Source organism: Mya arenaria, chromosome 14 (genome assembly GCF_026914265.1).
Source record: "Mya arenaria isolate MELC-2E11 chromosome 14, ASM2691426v1".
Taxonomy (NCBI): Eukaryota; Metazoa; Mollusca; class Bivalvia; order Myida; family Myidae; genus Mya; species Mya arenaria.
In genome coordinates this window covers 10,278,511-10,299,534 of record NC_069135.1, presented here as the reverse complement: position 1 = coordinate 10,299,534, position 21,024 = coordinate 10,278,511, and positions in this window count along the sequence as shown.

Sequence of the window (21,024 nt, the reverse complement as noted above, 5' to 3'; positions counted from 1 at the left end):
AAGCTGTATTGACATCGGTCACTTACCATGTTTATTTGCTAAGGTTTGGAGAAGAACTTTTTAAGATTATAAGTATCTTTCATGGCCAAGAGTGTATGATAGGTTCATCCCGACCCGAGCGTAGGGTGTTTTGTGGAAACGAGGTTTACCTCGTTTACGCAAAACACCCTGCGCGAGGGTTGGGATGAGCCTATCTAACACAAACGACTATGGTAAGATGCTTTTTCTCACACCTCAGTTAAACAAAATAAAGTAAAAATGTATTTTTTTGCTGGAACTCTTTTGTGCGTTGTGAAAATAAATGCGTTTGAACATGTTATAATTCGCGAATGTCATGGATATGCGCGCAGTGATTCCGATAATGTTTATAGTTAAATCGACCTTTAAATAGTTCTGAGGAGAGTGCAGCATTATTTCTTGAATGGTGCTGGAAATCTTTTTTATTGTGCCATTTGAAGCGAGAAATAATTAATAAGCATTCTAAATATTGCCACAAGACAAGGTTTCCATAATGCTACAAACGACAGTCTTCAACAAGGGAGGTAATTATGTGATTACAATAAAATAGGAGTTCCATACGGGTACTTATTTTATCTTTGCCTATGGGCAAGATAAGCATTTCTAGCATGGTTAAATTTTTGGATCTACTTATCTAAGGTGGGAGAAATATTTATATTTCGTTCTGATCCTTTTTGCCTAGACGCTACATGTGTACCAGTTTGTCTTTATGTTATGAATACGGTGATGAATAAAATATGTTTTAGAACGTGTTAGTCTGTTTTGAATAACTACTTGATAATCATTTATGAACATAACTTTAAGAGAACTACGCTTTGTACATTAACACTGTAATGCTTCTGAAAACGATTCTCTAAGAATACGTTACAAATAAATGATACGGAAACATTATAAAACACGAATGGTAAGACAGCTATTCCATTGTCAACTTAGTAAATGAAACACGATTCAACTGGCATATATCTTGGTTCCAGTGACTATGAGTAAAAGCCATTGCTGATTATTTTCCATGGATCAAATTATCATGATAAAATGCTGTGTATATGCACAAGGGACACGTTTTAACGGTCACAAAGAGAATATCACACTGCCGCTGACTTAATTATCTATAACTGCAAATAGCATTTTAATTGCATGGTTGGCCTCTTACTCCTTTCTTTTTTTCTAAATTTTCTCACTTATAATATTTTATGTTTAATATATTAAGTTGTATGTTGAATACAACGAATAACCCGTGCACGGCCTACTTCGCCTTATGCTAAAGTATACGGCAAACGCCAATATGGCTGTATGTATTTTTTTCCTGAGCCAGAACAGACAATAACAGAAAAGAAGATAATAAATATCCCGCCAACAAACAGATGCAATAAGATCTTCAGGGAATCTCGTTGACCTGTATTCGAATATCAATAGTTATGAGAAAACAGAACGTACACGGACATTTCCTCTTATGGAATAAAATGCGTAATTAGCATGCGTTTGAACCGCATATGCATGATTTCGACTCCAGCTAAAGTACGTCATAAAAAACAGTTAAACAACTCATTACTTTATAGTTTTTATTCCCTTATGTTTCAGTGTATATACAATCCGTTGGATTTGTTGCACTTTATCAAAAATGTACACACTGTGCTCGTTGATATTAGGAGATTAATTAAAAAAGATAAACACTAGACAACAAATATTGCAATTCATCACAGACAAGTACTCATTAAATGAAGATGATTTCAATAGCATCTATCACTGGAAATGTAAAAACCAGATTAATATATATAACCTATATAGTTTATACTTATGCAGCAGGAACATAGAACAACGTCAAGTCAAATCAATATTTGTTTATTCTCGGACTTAATGTAATATTTTAAACAAAAGCTATGTAAAGGTTTTTACCAACATGCAACGTGCTTTCGTGGGGAATACTTGAGAGAGCATTATAACCAGGATATTAGTTTTCATGAACAATTCTGTCTTGTAAATACGCTGCAAATTATACGATTTGTACCAGAGAAATATTTTTTTGTTTCCATTTAATAACAACAAGCCAAACATAACAAGCCTCAATGTTGCCAACAGAAGTGTGTCTTTGGCAACTTTCCAATTGACCTATAAAGTTTGCTACTTTGCTTAAGCACACGGAATGCACATTGAATAAACAAGTTCAATTTAAAACAAAATGTGTTTAAATATTGATGACTATTGAGCAAAATTTGTGTGACAGGCAATTGCATTTTCTCTGGGAAAATATATTTCCGTTTTCCTTTGTTCTGGTCTCTAAATCTGTTAAGCGCCAATAAAAGTGACATAAAATTGTTCGTTGAATAATGGTGAATCCTGAAACAACAGCATGTTCTCACGACAAGTATTCATTGTAGTGCTTTCATGCAGGATTTGGGGACTGTTTCTTTTTTACTTTCAGTCGGGGCAGCTCGATGAATATTTGGCAGCTTATATATTTACTTGTGCTGTTCTATTTGATTTGTATGGTTTCGGCAGGATTATATCAATGTCTCTCCGGTTTAGATGTATTGTATCTCCCTGATTCCAGTACATATAGTATTAGCTGACACATTGTCGGTGTGTATAAATGGTGCAACACTACAAATGCACATTTCAAACCCAATGATATAGAACACTTATTAAGTTTTAAAGCGGGCAAAAACACATGGATGAAAAATAAGTGCAGTTTTAACATCCCTTCAGTAAATTATCGTCCGTTATGGTATAATACTTTCATACTTAATTTAATGCAGCACAACTCTAATAAGTAATTTTAGTAATTTTTGTTAGAAGATGGTTATAAGTCTGTATGACGTATTGCTTCCGAACACCTCCGCTATATAGTTGGTGTGTTCATTGTTAAACAATAATTCCCTTCATTATGGCAGTAATCCGCTTGTTTATCAACAAGCATGCAATGGAAAGTAATAACAAAAACTTGCATGTTTCTTGTTTCTGATTTTTTGTTTTTATGGGGGTTTTTGTTCTATGTCTTTGGCGTTTACCCAGTGCTGGATTAAACCGGATTTATGTTTAAACTTTTTGCTACTGAGCTTGTTTCTGTAGTGTTTCGCATAAATATTGTTTTAATGTGCAGCATAATCAGCAGATTAGTTTCGTAATGGAGGTTTTTTTGTTTGCTTATTATTAAGATATAATAAGAAGAACATAATACTGCGGAAAGAAGTACGCTTCAGGCTTCTTTTTAAAGAAAGCTATCGAATAAGGTAAATGGAAATGAGATGCAATTTTAAAATGACTACACCACTTTACTTGCTTAGCTATTGGTCACTTGTATGACAGCATTAATAACCGAAAACTAATTCAATAAAACAGCTCATTTTTATAGGAGTGTGTTCAAATATTGGTAACATGAATGTGAATTTTTGGCTGGTCTAACATCGGACTTCCTTGTCTTTTTCTGAACAATCTAATATATATCTAAGGTCGAAGGTGCATATGTAGGATACCGATGTCACAACCCTTACAGTCATTTGGAACGAAAGTTAAAACAACCGAATACTATTTGTTCAAACAAGAACAGAATTTGGATTTTAAATTTTCGATTATTCAAACTAATGTAACCGCGTTCAGTGCGATAGCTTCAATGAAAATGAGGCTTGGTTATTGAGATGACAACTGCGTTCAATATTGTAGTTATGTCTACCTTGCGGACATCTTGCGAACACATCTTGTTACATAAAAGTTGTTTGTATGCAATACCGAATCCTTTCTTTGACATAACAGTGCTATGGTGTACAAAACATGCAACAAAATTCTATAGTGTAATTTGATAGTCTGATAACAATGGAGGCGATAACGAAGACTTAAGTCAGCCGCAAGGGTGGTAAACGAGATACTTTTCCATACACAAACTTAACAAAGCTTTATTGACGAGGCCAAAACCAATGTTAATTAAAATTATTATCTTTATTCCTTGACTTATAAGTAATAAAAAAATCAATTAAAGAGTTTCAAGCATGCCATTGGTTTTGAGGTGTTTTTTTATTAAAACTCGAGCACAAATTTTCTCTTGACGCAAGCAAAGCTGGATGGAATATTTTCTTCATTGGTTGATAAAGGACATATCATTAAAACGCTTAAAGCAATTAGTGATCAGAACAAGGGTATATTAAATCCAATAAAATGTATATCTATATATATTTCTGCCTATCTATATATTGCAAACTTTATGTTCATCGTTGCTTGAAGTCGAGGTTATTTTTTGGATTTTATAACGTATTTAAAGTTTATCACGTGCTTCACATTGTTGCATTTAAATACAACCATTACGATGTTGTTGTTGTTTTTTAAATAACTCATGTGTAATATAACTTTCCTTTAATTATATAGGCCCAAAAATAAAACTGTCCGCATGTTTCTAAACAATTTGTAGGTTTGTTTGTTTAACGAGTTAACTACCTTGTCAACTGCTTCGTAAATTGGTTTATAAAGACACATATTTAGCTTGAATATAAAACGCTAATTCATATTATCTTTAAAACCTTTTTTGACTGACTCGGAGTGTTTTTGAATGTTTTTTTCAAATATTTTACATAGGTAACCATTTGGAAGTAAAGATTAGCTTATATATGTCGCTTTTATTTTTAATAATGTTTTCATTATTTGTTCCCTATTTTAGTACAATGGTGCTTTTAATTATGAAATTCTATGATCACACAATTTTAAACCTTTTATTTTATAAGGCAAACTGTTTGTGATGCTCATAGTTTCAAACAATGAATGCGTCGTATCTTAGAAAAGTTTTTGCAATAGGTCTTCTGAATTGTATTACTCCGTCTGCAGATAGAGTTGGGATCTCTAATCGTAGAAGTATTTGGGGTTTACCTATAAGTTTATTATTATTTGTTTTATGTTTCTTAGAATTGTTTAACTCTTTATTCTGAAGAAATTTCATGGAAAAGATTAATGTTCTTGAACTAAAGTAAGGGTTTGTGTAAAACCAGACCTGTAAACTACAATGGATCTATGTAGAAAGTTAGTGTCATACTAGTTGATAATGAAATATAATAAGTAGGTAAACTGGCCTTCAGATTGCTTAAACATGCGGCTATTGAATGACTGATTAAACGCCACAATTATACATACTCGTGTTATTAACATCATACCATTGTTTACATATTTTACGAAACCAGTAACAATAACAATCGAAACTTTTGAAAAACCCTTTCGACACTGGCTATGACATATTGCAGCGATATGAGAAACACGTCACCTACTCGTAGGCGGTAAATCAGCATTCACTGTTAAGGTAATGTTAATTTCTATGGCAGTAATTTCGTTTTATGAGTTTGTGTGTCTCTCGATTAGTGTTTATCAATATAATCAATGGCATAGTTTAGCGTTTTGCCTTCTAGGCTTGTTCCTGTAGTTTTCATAATGCTTTTAATGCTATGTATTCCTTTCCTCCATCTCCTTGTTACTTCTGCTGACAACTATTTGCCGCTATATTCTAAACTTAATACCACAGTTTATAAACATGCTAAAACTTAAACCTTATTCAAAGCTTTGACCGTTGGCAAGTATTACTTCACTAGAAAACATTGGACAACAAGTCTTACGGTATTGGCTTGTTTACGTGTCGACGGAAATAAATTCTAAAGAAATAAACGTATACCATCTGCAGTACAGACATGGTAAAGACAATAATGTAAGACGATCAATCAGGATCACCATCAATCATGGCTTCGGGGATAGTGGAGATATCTGCAATGGTTATTACAATTGACATCCGATGCATGGTTATTTCAATGTTTGTAAATTGACATCCGATAGCGAAACTGTTTTCAATTTATTGCCCAATCGGGAAATAAGACACCAATTTCAAATGTTAATCCACGAACAATATATAACAAAGCTGTGTTCTTGAATGATACATATAAAATCCTAACACTCGGAATTAAAGGTTAACATTGAAGGGGAATCCACTTGATCGAAATATATCCCCAACCGAAGACGGTCTAAAGGGTCTTTATTAAAATATGTCCATCACATACACTTGCACCATAATTAGCACTGCAGTTATATCACAGTTGTACAGGTTCTCCCATTATAGTCATTGTGGCTGCTAGTTATATGACATGGCTTGGTATCAACCTGTCGGGAGGCAGTATTCATTGTAGAGGGATTCAAACGGCCTAGGAGCCACACAATGTGAGTCGCTTTGGTCTTAATCAACCCAAGCGGCACCTACAATAAATAGAAATCAATGAAAACTTTGGTTTATCATAGAAGTTCTTAAGATGATTATATCACGTACTTGATATGGACTAAGTCAATCCCCGTGTCTCCTGTCAGCTGGAAATATAAGTTATTGGACTGTGTCAAAGAAAACACTTGGTCATCCGAGTAGCAAAATTATTATTAAACAAACAATGTATTGACGCTACCAATCTAAAAAATCCTACGATTCATGAAAACATTTCCAATAGTCCTCGATATAGCAACACTAAGATAAAACTAAACTTCAATCCAGGATTTTCGATAGAGAATGTATGTCAAAACTTTGAATATCGTTTCTTACATGTCAACCAATAGATATTTAATTACTACTATCTAAACCAGTAAAACGGGGTCAGAGTAAAACATGTATAGCGAGACTAGAAAAGGCAAAGAGCCATACTCAACAGGGAGGAACATAGTCACTGACATCTCAAACAGATATGTAATAAAAATTATATATAAATCGCATATTAAGTCATCCAAACTAATATTTACAGAGGCTTGTATGTTCTTTAAAATGTTTCCGTTTAATTCAATCAACTGTCGCGTCTTCATCGTTGTTTGTGTTTGTCATTGAAATAGGGGAGAAATGTTGATCTATGAGCACCAAACCTCTGATCAATGACCTACAAGGCTTGGCTTGATGTATAACGACGGATTTTCTGTATATATTTTGAAATATTAAAAACGTTCTTAAATGTCCTTTCCCTTTGACATATAATTGATATTAAATACGTCAAGGAAAAGCTCATTTACCAACAAATTTAGTGAAAAAAGGCATTTCTTCAATAACACTTTGGACACAAAAGATGAGTAAATTCACTTAATTATACAAGCGGTCGATATTGTAATTAGGAAGGCATTCTAATCAATTTGAACTTTATCTGACAAATCACTTTAAAGATATGGTAAAACATATGGCGGATGGACAGACGGACGGACGGACAATACAAAACAACGTAAATGGGGTTTAAAATTCTAAATTGCACGCCTTGATTCATGTGCCAAACATAAAAAATATCACTTCCTCGCCCTTAATTTTCTAGTTAAGGTCTACCCAACTTGGATATATTGATCTTAAAACTAAAAAGTGGCTAACTTCTAATCACGGCCAATCGTTATGAAAATTGTACACAAACTGAAAGAGGTTGTTGTTTCGATCCCACCAGGGTACTCTCTCATGGACACCAGTACTGCTTTCTTCCCAGGAAACGGACTACTCGAGAGTGAGTCAATACGCTTTCGTCACAATTGTGCTGAAATAAATTAGTATTAACTAAAATTGATTGATCTGAAACGAATGTATTCCAAGGTATGCAAGATTTTCATATACATTATTACAAAGTAATACATTTTTGTTCGACCTGCGATTTATGTTCAATCGAACAAGAGACATAAGAAGACAATTATTAAAACTTAATTAACTTCATTTAATACCTAGTATTAAAGATTATGAACGATTCTTTTAAATTTCATAATCAGTTTTCAGTTATGGTCATTAAATGTCCATAATCTTTGATATAAAAAGAGTTCTAAACATAAGCTAATAAAAAATCATTTGCTTTATTAAAGGTCTCTATTCAATCGGAAGCGATATATTTGAACATAATTTTACATTGTATCAGTCTAGCGGTTTTCTTTTTTTAACAATCACTGAAACATATCCAATGATCTGGATGGCCACAATTGAAGAACCTCCAATGTGGATAACCACACTATATTGACCGTTTAGAGGCCTTATACTTTTAAGTTGGTTGTCATGTTGCGTTTTGTATCACTTCTTAAATGGTAGGCCTCGTACCGTTTGCCTGTAAACCATGCATGCTTACATAGTTCTTGCTTCTGATGATACTCATTAAAGCAATCGGAATTATTTGGCCATTTTTCTATCAAAACCAACCTCTGGTGGATGCCGGTGCATTAGAAAAAGATGTTCATACAACGAACAATTATCATATTTAGTAATGTTATTCTTAATGTGCTATCCGTATTAAGCTTACGTGTTTGAGTTTAATTACTAAGCGATCTACTTGCAGAGGCTCTAAATTAAATTAATTATGAGATTGTAAATTCGTCCATATACTACCATTGTTCCGATTGCTCATTACAGTTATGACCTAGCTGAATACTATATATATATATTTATAACATTATTTAAGACATTGCGGGATTGATGTCATTATCGGGGTTTGAACGCAATACGGCTGGTCAAAGTGTGGGGAGTCCGAATATTACACTTATATTTACACTAATAGTGCATTATTTCACTAAGAAATTGTAAAAAACACTTCAGTTTGTTTAAGAAAACCTTTCAGTAATCCTTTCTTACCCTATTGTAAATAGATAGACCCGACTGTAACCGGAAACGTTTTATCAAATGCCGTCACAATAACACGGGAAAATATCAACCACTTGGAATCATTATTAAAAAAATAAGATTGAAACAGTTATGGCAACAATACATTTAACATATAATAAATTAACGTTTTTTAAAAATTTTATTTATTTTTACGGGACCTGCTGACACAATACAAACAATAACAATATCAATAAATTTCATGTATATTGTTATGCGATCCGAACATATCCAAAGATGTTGCGTTCATCGGATGATCACCGCAATTGCCGAAAGGCAGTTCATTTAAAGAATGGAATTTGAGGTGTAAATATTACAAGATGAATTTTATAGGCAAATGATGGAAATAAACTAACATCAGGTATATAAAATATCACATTGCCGTGTCCATAAGTTTTACAGACGGTGTCGATACGATAAATAATTCACCAGTGTTGAAGGATTCTGTAATGGTTTTAAAGGGAATCAGTGGTTGTAGAATATTATCGAACAATGAATTATGACAATTGTTTGTTCTTTGTGCAAGTTTGCAGTTCAAACTATTGAACACGAATATCTATATAATTTCCCATTACGATTCATATGATCTGTGTCAAATTAATTCTTTTTCTAAAAAAGGCTTAAGTTCATAAATGAAAAGATAAAAAAGAAAATTATCCTGTGTCACATTTCAAAAAGTATTATCAAGGTAAAGTGTTTTGACAGTGTGTATCGAAATAAATTTAAATTATTTTCTTACCATAACTTTTAAATATGTTAAGCTTATGGTCGAACAATAAGAGATTCCATAGCCCATCCGCAACAAGAGTTCCAAGTCATGCGAACACGAAACAATTTAAGTATATTAAAATATCCATTTATTACAAAACCATCAAAACTCTTCAATGACAGTTACATTAATGTATTTTATGAACAATTAAACTAACGTGATAACGTTTGTATGAAGAACTCACATGATAAGTGAAAAATACAAATACAAATCCTAATGACATAATAATTGCCATTGATTACCCAACAGTTTTCAGCTTAATTAAAGACCGTTTTATCGGTAGAGCTTTATCAACATTGTTCAGATCCTGAATTGGCAATTGTGTTGGTGGTATTGAACTAACGAGATTAATTCAACATCAAACACTAGAAAACAATATAGCAACTCATTTCATGTATGGGCGGCATTAAAGGAAAAGGGCTTTCATTGGCATCAAGAATCAGGGTTCGAAATCAGAATTGATGATGACAAAATCTTAAAATATTTTGGGGGAATTTCATGACGTTCAGATGTCACTTAAAATGAAAAGGCCACGAATGAAAATGCAAGATCACAATTATTTGAAGTTCATGATATGTATTAATGGAATAAAGAACCGTACATGTTCAGATAAGACAATGACGAACCAGTAAGGCACATCCGTCTCGGCAGGACTTCATCGGTGACCATGTATCCAGTGGCGTTCTCGGCTGGGTAATAACCAGCAATCGGTCTGCGACTGTTTTTAGAACCCCGTTTATGTCATCACAGAAGGAGAAGTGGACAAAACAAACTGCTCATTCTTTCATGATTCTTTTTAGATGCCTAAAACAAACAAAGTAAATACATCTTGTAAGATACATTCGATTCATAAATGATATCAAAAGGATGAAATATGCAGTATCTATATGATCGATTTCATCGACGGCAATGGTAATTGAATCACAATAAACTACACCCACTAACAAATAAAGTGTATATTTCTTTATCGGTGAAATGAAATAGTACTTGAATAACAGTTTGGTCAGTTAATAGCACTTATAAACTGATAATACATGAAAGTAAAAAAGGGTTGTTTTCCTTTCAGTCAGATTAGCAGAAAGGTTTCATAATCATAAAAGCTAGCGTGAGGCCTTTCTTTTGTGCGCATATTTTCTATAACAACACGTTTACCACGTAACGTTCCAGATCAACAGTGCATCCTCAAAATAGAAGTGTGTTTTTACACATTTCTTATCATCTGTCAACAATGCATCGTATAAGTACGAATGCAGGGGAATATAAAACTACAATAATTGAAAATGCAATATAATACAAATATTAGTTTTCATGAATGGTACTTTATTTTCATTTCTTGAAAATATGCTTCAATGTTGCGCTCAAAAAAAACGTCATAAAACGGAGAAAGGAACAAGATAGTTGTTGATTCTTTCTATGAAAAGCCTGAAATTCGTGTTCAGTAAATTTAAATAGCAATACTCTGACGAAATACTTAAAGCACAAAATACTAAATCATTTGTAAAAGCACGATATAAACCTGGACATATCACAAATATTAAGACACAAATAGATCATCCCCGTTCGATTCAACAATTTATAGTGTATACACATGTTGTTGCCAAGATATGCTTGACAGCCGCGCATGCAATACTCCAATATCTATACGACCACTATTAAGAGCAATACCAGAACCATACAAAGGCAACAGTTAAATAACCCAGCTCCAGTTTAATACAAGACTGTTTAAATATTAATAAAAAATATTGTAAGGTGTATGATAGATCTGAGGAAAAATCTCACTTTCTCCTTCTCTCGGTTCATAATCTTTAAAGTATCTTTACATGTGACATTAAATTTCTCATTACTTATGTGTATCGTACTTTATACAGATATTAGATTCCTGTATTTTCGAGCAGAGGAAGGATTTGGCTCTTAGTCTCTAATGTCGTAAAAACATGGTAAGGGTTTAAATTGATTCTGCTATGAACGAAAATGCTCGGTTCTTTTTTTTTCTTATTTTTACAAAAAAAACATTAAACCGTTTTAAACGTGGAAAATATTAATAAGTTCTAGAATTGAGGACATTTAACGACATAAAACCTAACCAATGGAGATTTTGAAGCTCAAAGGTCTAGACATTACCATTTACTATTGATTATTTTAGGATGTATGACGTCGATATTAAAGATGGACTCGTCCAGTGCTGGTTGGTCACCTTAACTATATAAGCACACATGATTGATGTTCTTACTACTTTCCAGACAAAACAGTTCTTCACATACATCGCTTCTGGAAGCGTTTACTCTAGGAAATTGAATAAGGTTGCCTTAACAGAGAATATAAAGAAAACAAGTCATCTGTATCACTATATGTATAATTCAATATATACTGACTGACACTTCTAAAGCCAAGTACTCTTTCCATCTTGGCTAATATCAATACGAACTAATGCAGTTCCCATCACAAATGTGAGCAAACAAAATATGTTTTTTAGGCTGAATATTGTCGAGAGCTGTATTTTATTGAAAGCATTGCCGACAGAGAAAGATGTTGCCGTCTGAACAAGGATATCTTGATATTTCAAAGGTAGTGCAAACATTTAGTGAACAAGTTATAGATTAACTGATGGAAGTGATAACTCCATGCAATATCGATGCTCTGTAAATACGTCTTAACAGCAGGAAATAGTGTTACGCTATGATTTATCCACAATGATGAATTAATGGTTTGTTTCTGGATTATATCAAATTGGATTAAATGGATGGTATAACACAGACAGAAGGAAATAACTATAACGGTAAAATGTAACAGAGTTAATAAATTCAAAATCAGTAAAAGATGAAATTTACCTTTCACAAAACAGAAGAAAATTCAACATCTGCGTAATATGGTATGATTTGAACACCAATATAACTTATGTAACTATTACAAAACGCAGTAAATGCATGATCATGGTTTCAGCAAACTTGATTATTGCAGTGGCTACACTGTAAGTAGTAAGTTTAATATGAGATTTTCAAACTAAATTCTTGGAAGAAATGTTTAACTAATTCACGTCGTTTTATTTTTAATAATAATTTCTTAACTTGTTTCCAGTTTTACTACAATGATGCTTTTTATTATGAAACTCTATGATCGCACAGTCTTAAAACAATTTATTCTGAGGCAAACTGTGTGTGATGCTCAAAGTTTCAAACAATAACTGGATCATTGAAAAGAGTTTGCATAAGGTTCTCTGAATTGTATTCCTTAGTCTGCAGATGAAGTTGGGATCTCTAATCCTTGAAGTACGTGGGGTTTATCATAATTTGTTTTATTGGCAGGTTACCTCAAGGCAATACATATTTGATAAAAAAATTACGTGTTTTTCTTTATTCAGGATTGTTAGGATAAGAGCGAGGTTTGTGCACGTAAACTGGTTTAACCCCCCAGTAAATTTACATTTTACTGACCTTTGCAAGGCGGTTCCTAACAATCCTTGATACACATACCTAGTTTTTTACATAGTATACATGCACTGTGTTGTTTGAGGAGTTTTGTGATATTGTTCCATAGTTATTGTTTGTGATATGTAGTGTGTATTTCAGCTTCTGGCTACTGAGCTTGTTTTAATAGTTTTACACATAAGTTTTCAAACACAAGCATTAAAATATCAAACACTTTTCTGTCAAAGCGTAAAACGTTTTCCTTATACTCATGATAACATGTATTGTATTGAACCAATTACATATTAAATAATTTCATGTTTTTATAAAGATTCAAGCGTGTTGCTTTTTCAATCAAATCAGTAGGTGTTTTTTCCTCAATTTTCTTACAAGCCTGTTGTAACTGATACATCTAGCTTGTAAAGAGATCTAAAACAACATATACTGCGTGTTATTGATACGTCAATCTTATATCATTCGGATAAATCGGATCACTTTCATAAGGTTCACTAAAGCTAAGGATTAACACAAAATATAGAATACACATTTCTCATACTTTTAAGAAACAAATAATATCATAGAAAAAATGAATGGATTCAAAATCATTTCAAAATTACCTACTTTTCTACATATAACAGTCTTATTAAAATATTTCTTTCTAAATCCAAAATTTGACTCACAATATGGGAACCAGAATTCCATATAAATCTTCTAATTATCACGAATATAAACAAACTTTTAAAGTCTGTGAAAATGAAATCTGAAAAACCAACATTTTAAACATCAATTGAAACTTGATACAATAACTTTAAATAGAACATATGCTTAAACCATTATTTAATTACAAAAACCTGCAAGCTAGTAAAATGCAGACTGGCTTCGTTGTAAAATTCAAATAGCTTATTTCTTAGATCCTAAATATAAGAGCCTAATAATTAAAATTAAAAATATCAATTTTCAACTTATTACACATTGTCTACCACTTCTGCAAAAAGTTGCAAAACTTTGGCCATCTTTCTTCTAGGATTTTGATCATACAAACTCAATTCTACTTTTCTTGTCATAAAATTATGTTGAGAACGGGTCACTCATTAAAATTACAAGAAAATCATATTGCAGCATTCCGACAATTACAAACAAAGTTTGCTGTACAGTAATATATCTGATAGAAACAATGGAAGCTAATTAAATGCGACCACCCCGTTTTCTTGATAAACTGTCATAGAGCTTGATTTGAGCATATTTGGCGTATCGATGGTTTCAAAAGAAATTGACAGGAACAGCATTTTACTGTTACTTTATACGTGTTAAAGTGACATAAAAGTACATTTACAAATGTTCCTCTCAGTAAACTGCGAGGTGCAAAGCTGTCTGTTTCTATTCTGGAAAGAAGTTATTCCAAAGCTTTTTAAACGTACTTGATGTATGATGAAATATAATGTATCATGCCTGTTGTCTGTGTCATATAACAGATGACTGTTATCATGTCATCGCAGTTTTATGTCAACCTCTATAGTGGACATGGCAGTGAATATGAAATTAAACACTTTTTTAAACTATACGTTTATTGATACCACTCTTGTAAACTACAAGTTGAAGTGTTATTTCGTGAACAAGTATGTAGCTAACAAAACGTTAGTACTTAATATATTTAAGGCTTAGCCCATAATTGTATTCATTTAACATCATGTAAAATACTTATTTAAGTACAGTTCACAAAACCAATAAAGGTTTTAATTCGATGAAAATTACCCCACTATCATGCATACATAATATATGTTCATGGCGATAACCTTATTATGTTTGTCTTCAATTTTGAAATTAAAATGATGGCTGTTACAGAGTCTGTTACAGGCTTCGATGAATAATTCATATACATTATATCATAGCATTTCTCCAGAGGCCCACACAGTAAGCATAGTTCCGAACAGGAAGATTTCAAAACAATTGTTTTACTGGCATTTACTTTGATCAGTGATGGAAATTTTATTGCTTACTCGAGTACACTGTATCAATAATATTGTTTCGGACTTTTGTTTTTATTTCATAATTGCTCGAGACACGAGAAACGATGACATTAAAAGTACGCTCATAGTACATAATAACGTCCAATCAATAGGCCATCTGCAGCTGCTTTGTCCTGCCTAATGCTACAGGAGAATAGGTGTGTAAATGTTATTAATTTTCCAGTATTTCCATTCAATCACGTTATATGAAATGACATAGGGAAATAAATTTCGAGCATTTATGATATGACATCACTCTCCTGCAGCAGGATGCATTTCATTTCCTGATATTCTTAAAGTATGTGTTTTTATTTGTTTACGTTTAACAACTCCGCGAAATAAAGAATGAAATCATGTATAGTTTCAAAGTTTGTATAATATTTTTTTACTTTTTATTTGTTATACAGTTGATGATTTACAATAAGAGATAATGTGGTACAATCATGAAAAGCAGTATCAAAAGAGACGTATAAAACGCGATTAATAGTTTGATTGCATTACTTCATGAACTAAGTACACTGTATTCAAAATACACGATTTAGAGCGCGTGTTTTTATAGTCATTCCTGTTTTGAGTGTACTTGTAAATTTCATAAAATGTGATCTATAAACCATATCTTGCTGTCTCATATAGTTATTTAGTGTGTTTCCTTGTATGGAAACATTTTGCCAATCCATTTAAGTAGTCAATCAATAATCATCGAAGTTGGATTTGCTTGTATGTGTGGTTAGGAGTGAAGTTTTGGAGTAGCAGAGCGGTGTGGACAGCGGCTGGTACACGTTCTGGAGCGGAATGTGTATCCCCTCTGACTCATCCCCTGCCCCAAATGGCAACTCATAATCCTTGTGGTGGATACAAAACTTGCGCACTAGAGTCACCATGCATGCACCTTATTGCCATGGTTATGCCTGGTTATGCCAAGTGCTGTACACACACCTGCTATGATTTTCTCGGTCAGGTATAGGTATTTGCTCTTGGTTGCAAACGTCTTACAGTCTGGTTTGTAATATTCAGTATCATACACATAGACAACACAACACTTATAGTAAGGGTGAGTGAGTTTGATTGTCTACTCATTGAGTTGTGTTGGTTTCCATTCCATGTGAGAGAAATATAGTCGACAGAGAGATTCAGCAGCACGAGCCTCACGGGCTTGTTTGTGACGGTGACCTTTGTGGAGCTGATGTCAAACCCTACTTCATTCCTCGCTTTACACTCATACGTACCAGTCTTTTACACTGAGGAAGCGAACAACTAAAGCAAACGTGTCTATGATTTCTAATTTTCTACTGGAAGTACTGCTTGAGATTTCTGATCCATTAGTCAAGAGCCAAAGGAGTTATGGTGCCCCTTCAAGTGGCACTCAAGCCGGAGCTCCTCGCCATAATCTAAGAGTTTAGTTGTCGTGAAATGGACGTGTCATTGGAGCACATACTCTTTATAACTGACTTTCGTCAATTTCAGGTAATGACAAGCCAGTTACATTTATAGGGTAAGCACATTCGATGAAGTTTGGATGACTGAAAAGCTTACTAAAATTGTGTTCTTTGGCTACCTCCACCAAATCTCTGATCCAAAGGGCATTGCAATCACAGCGCATAGAATTGTGATACAGGTGGGCATCCTGGGGGCTTGGAACTGCCCGGGGCAATCCCGAGGGCAATGCCGACAGCCTATTGTTGTGGAAGTACAGGGTCTTGAGCTTGGGAACGTTTTTGAATGCATTCCCATATATAAACATAAGTTTTGGGTTGTCGTGCATCTCCAGATTGGTTATTGCAGGTTTGAAAAGAAATCTTTACCACAACTGTCAACTTGATCATAAAGGTAAGAGTGAGGGAAATTACACTGATGCTATTGAAATCTCCAGAATGCAAATTATGTATTAGGTTTCCATTCAATGAAACTTTCTTCAGTAAAAAAGTTGATTTCAGTTTAATTGTTGGCACAAATGGAAGATAATTGGTACACAGATCAAGAACAAGGAGACTTTTCAAAACCATGAAAGCAGAGTGTTCAATTAATCTGATTCTGTTATGTGATAAATTAAGTAAATTGAGATTTTCAAGATTTTGAAATGAGTTCATTTCTATTTGCACAATTTCATTATGAGATAAATCAAGTTATCGTAGTTCATACATGGATGAAAACCATGTGGAATCAATAGTTTTCTGGTGATTAAATGATAAGTCTAATAATTTCAGGTTCTTCAATCCAAAAAAACTGTCAGAAAAAATATATTCTAGGTCATTTTAACTCAGATCTAATGTTAGTAAATGATCTAATTTGTTAACACTTGATAATGCTTTAAGTGAATTTCTTTTTAAGTTCAAATATTTCAATTGAGGATATTGAGCAAAAAATCGAATGAACTATTTGACATATCTCCATATAATAAAGAATATGATTTGGGCAATGATTTAAATATTCCAAATGTATTATTAGCGATGAAAAAAACTTCGGTGTTTTCAGGCAAGCTTATAGGTGATGTTAAATGTGTTTTTTTCCGGAGCAGTCCACAGTGTATAGAAACTTGTTTGACGAAATATTGTGGCGAGCGAGGGGGCGAGGGAGAGCTGTCATTTATCATATGTACACTTTCTCGGACATTGGCTTGTAAACCACAACCTTGAACTTGAGGAATCGTTCTCAGCAATTGCGTCTTCTGCAGCACCAGTGATATCGGTAAACATAATGGCACACATGTATCTTAATACCGTGAGAATGTACATTTGCACTTCATCAATTACTTAAATAAATCCTACTGATGATGTATTTCTGGAACCATAATTTCATTTTACCACATGTATGTTTGGCATCATTATAATCAGCTGTAATTCTGTTTCTCTTTTCATTGACTCACTATGGCTCTCATACCATTATATCAAGGAAATAAATCCATTCACATTGTGTATGCAGGTATTTTCAAATTCTGGTTCATGCAAAATAGGTTCTCTGTAAATTTCTGCTAGATTCTGGAAAAAAGATATGAAACGTACAATTAATTCTAGTAGAAAGTTACAAGCTAGTGGCCAGTGCTTTGAGAAGATATTGTTATTCAGTAGAAAGTGCCCAGATAGTGCTCGGTGCTTTAAGTAGAAAGTGACCAAAACATTAAGTAGATAGTGACAAATGCATGTGTAATTAAGGAACGTCGCAGATTAGAAAAAAGTGAGTGAGTGAGTGAGTGAGTGAGTGAGTGAGTGAGTGAGTGAGTGAGTGAGTGAGTGAGTGAGTGAGTGAGTGAGTGAGTGAGTGAGTGAGTGAGTGAGTGAGTGAGTGAGTGAGTGAGTGAGTGAGTGAGTGAGTGAGTGAGTGAGTGAGTGAGTGAGTGAGTGAGTGAGTGAGTGAGTGAGTGAGGACCTTAGATGAAAACTTAGTTTTACCTGACAACATTTATCAAAACTGAAAAATTGTTCTCAGTTTTTTATTCAAATATGACAATATACAACCACGCATATAACACATAATGAACACTACAATCTTAACAAAACCAGTATAGCCAGTATGGCTGCTAGTTATTTGATTTGAAATATTACCCTTTCAGAGATTACTGAGTATTCACTGTTAGAGAAGTCCGCACCAGCGACGCCTTGAAACTATAGAAAATAAGTATAACTAAGCTCTTTAGCAACTGCCACAAAAAGACCTCTACCAGGTTAGGGCACAAAGTTTGGTGATAAGTGTTTGCAATTATAACCCTGGGCAACTTGGCTGAATATCAAACCGGACAAACATATTATGCCCATACAGATTCTGACAAAATTTCAGATAATTTCCATAATTAAATTGCGATTATTATCGAGTGACTTGAGCGTCCAATATAGTATACCATACACGTTATCACCATGTAAGGATGTATTGAAAAAGGCTTTTAGAGTTATTGAGCGGGCAAGGCACTGGACGTGTTTTTTTTTTAAACTGGCATATAATAAAACAGAAATCCTGAGTTTCTTCAAAACATTACCCATAAGCTTCGTTACAATAAAACTGTGATGAAACTGATTTGAAATTCAAGACATTTATAACTTATTCAGAGTTTCATTCAGATATACATTGTATGTGAAACCTGACAATAAAGCGTTATTTACAGTGTACATGCATGTTCTAAAACACTTGAGCGAGTGTATTTGCGTGAACTAAACCGGTCAGAAGTTGTTTGGATCTCCCCAAATCCAACATTGGACCCGTGGCATAGGCATCCGTACATCATGGTTGTAAACGTAGCTGAACTATATACACCTAACAAGGATGTTTTATTTTCTTGGTTAAAATATTACGAAGAAAAGCTACCCAAACTTTATGTCGTGTTATATTTTACATTCGAAACTTCGAATCGTGCCTTATGTTGTATCTAAATTCAACTGAGTAAGTAATACAATGACTACTGAAACATGCTACTGACATAATAATTGCTATTGATTTCCCAGCAGTTTTCAATTTAATTAAAATCCGTTTGATGGGCTTTATCAACATTGTACGTTACAAATTGTGATCGTATTGAACAAATGAGACTCAGTAAACATTAAATACTGGTATCCTAATAAAGCATACTCACATACATCAGTGGCAGAAAATGAAAAGGGTTCCCATTTTGTATGAAGCAGCGGAGATCTAAATCAGAATGTTTGCTTTTGGAAAGTAATACATAAAGACAAGATTTTTTTTAGTTTAATCTAAAATCTACCATTGAAATTGAATAATAATTATACTGACTAGAGATCACAGTTTAGTTGCATTTAAAATATGTTAACGCAATTGATAAGTGCACTGATTTCATGATAACACCGTCTGTATTAAAACAAACAAATATTCAAATTCAATCAAAACAACAATACAACAAATCAGCCTGATACAAACAAGGCAACATACGGTTTTAGCAAAACCTTATTGATGGTCATAAAGCAACGTCTATTCGGATAAGAAAAAAACATAATTTGTCTAGCACAGTTCTGGCTGTATTCCACTAGTGATTGCCGAGTACGGCAAACGTAGACTGAAAACGCCAGCTACAAAGAAGATTTAAGCCTGATATATGAAGTTAATACTCTAACGAAACCATAACACCATGAAAACTGCTAAAGCCGACAGCAGACAAACATCGAACAACCATCTAAACACTGGATGAAAAACCTTTTCTAAAAAAAAAAAAATATTCCAGAAGGTAGATCTTTCTGGCGCAAAAAATACATCCATGGATGGTATGAGAACAACGGTATTTGCTTGATCGGGCTCACCAAAAGTATTGGTCAATCGATCATTAGTTAAATGAATACACTGGTGGCTATAAACACAACATTGCTTTCATGAAAGGTTTTTGACTATCATATTGTTATTATAGAGTTGTATAACTTAGTTTGGTGAAGGTCATCACAAATTAATCAATATGTTTGAATTGAACGGACGGGTTCAGCAAAAAAAAAACTTTACTCAGCCACCGACACCGACACCGGGGTGTGTAAAACAGCTCTTTTTTCATTCTCCTTATTGTCGAGATAAATATGTAAGCCAAATATCTTATCAAAAAAATATTTCTAGTGTTTAAACCTTACGTATGTATTTTGTGCAAAAAGGGTTTGTCATCCCCAAAACAACTTGATTCTCATTTCAGCATGTAATTTAGGTTTTAAGCTGACCAGATGTTTCTTAGATTTGTTCAACACTTTATCCTTATATGTTTTTGCACGAACAATTCAGAAAATAAGGTTGGGGGTAAATGAAATCTTGAAACGACAAGACATCGCATTGTGGTATACCAGCTAATAATAAATGTAGGTATAAGGGCTTCATAATCAATATCCCAAAAAAGCGGTTGACAGTGGATAGCTTTAGCTGTTAGATGGTGGTTATTATACACAGTCCATCGTCCATCAAGCTGTGTTTAAATATTGATAATCATTAGTGGGTTTTGTATGACATTTCACTGCAGTTATTTAATGAAACTTCTCATTCGAGGTTGTTCTGGTCTCAAAACGTACCTATTAAAGTAAAAAAAAACTGTTACAAAGAGTATTTAAATCTATACTCAAGGCAGGTAGACATGGCATAGAATGTTTTAATCTGTTTGTTGTATTTTTGCTACAGATTCGTGTGACAAAAATGGTATACTGATTATGGTGGTTTCAAGCAAGAGTTATCGCCCCACATGACGGACAATATTTAATTGTGTTATCACAATACTGCAAATTAAGAACCCATTTCACAGATAAGAACATCCACCTTAAAAAA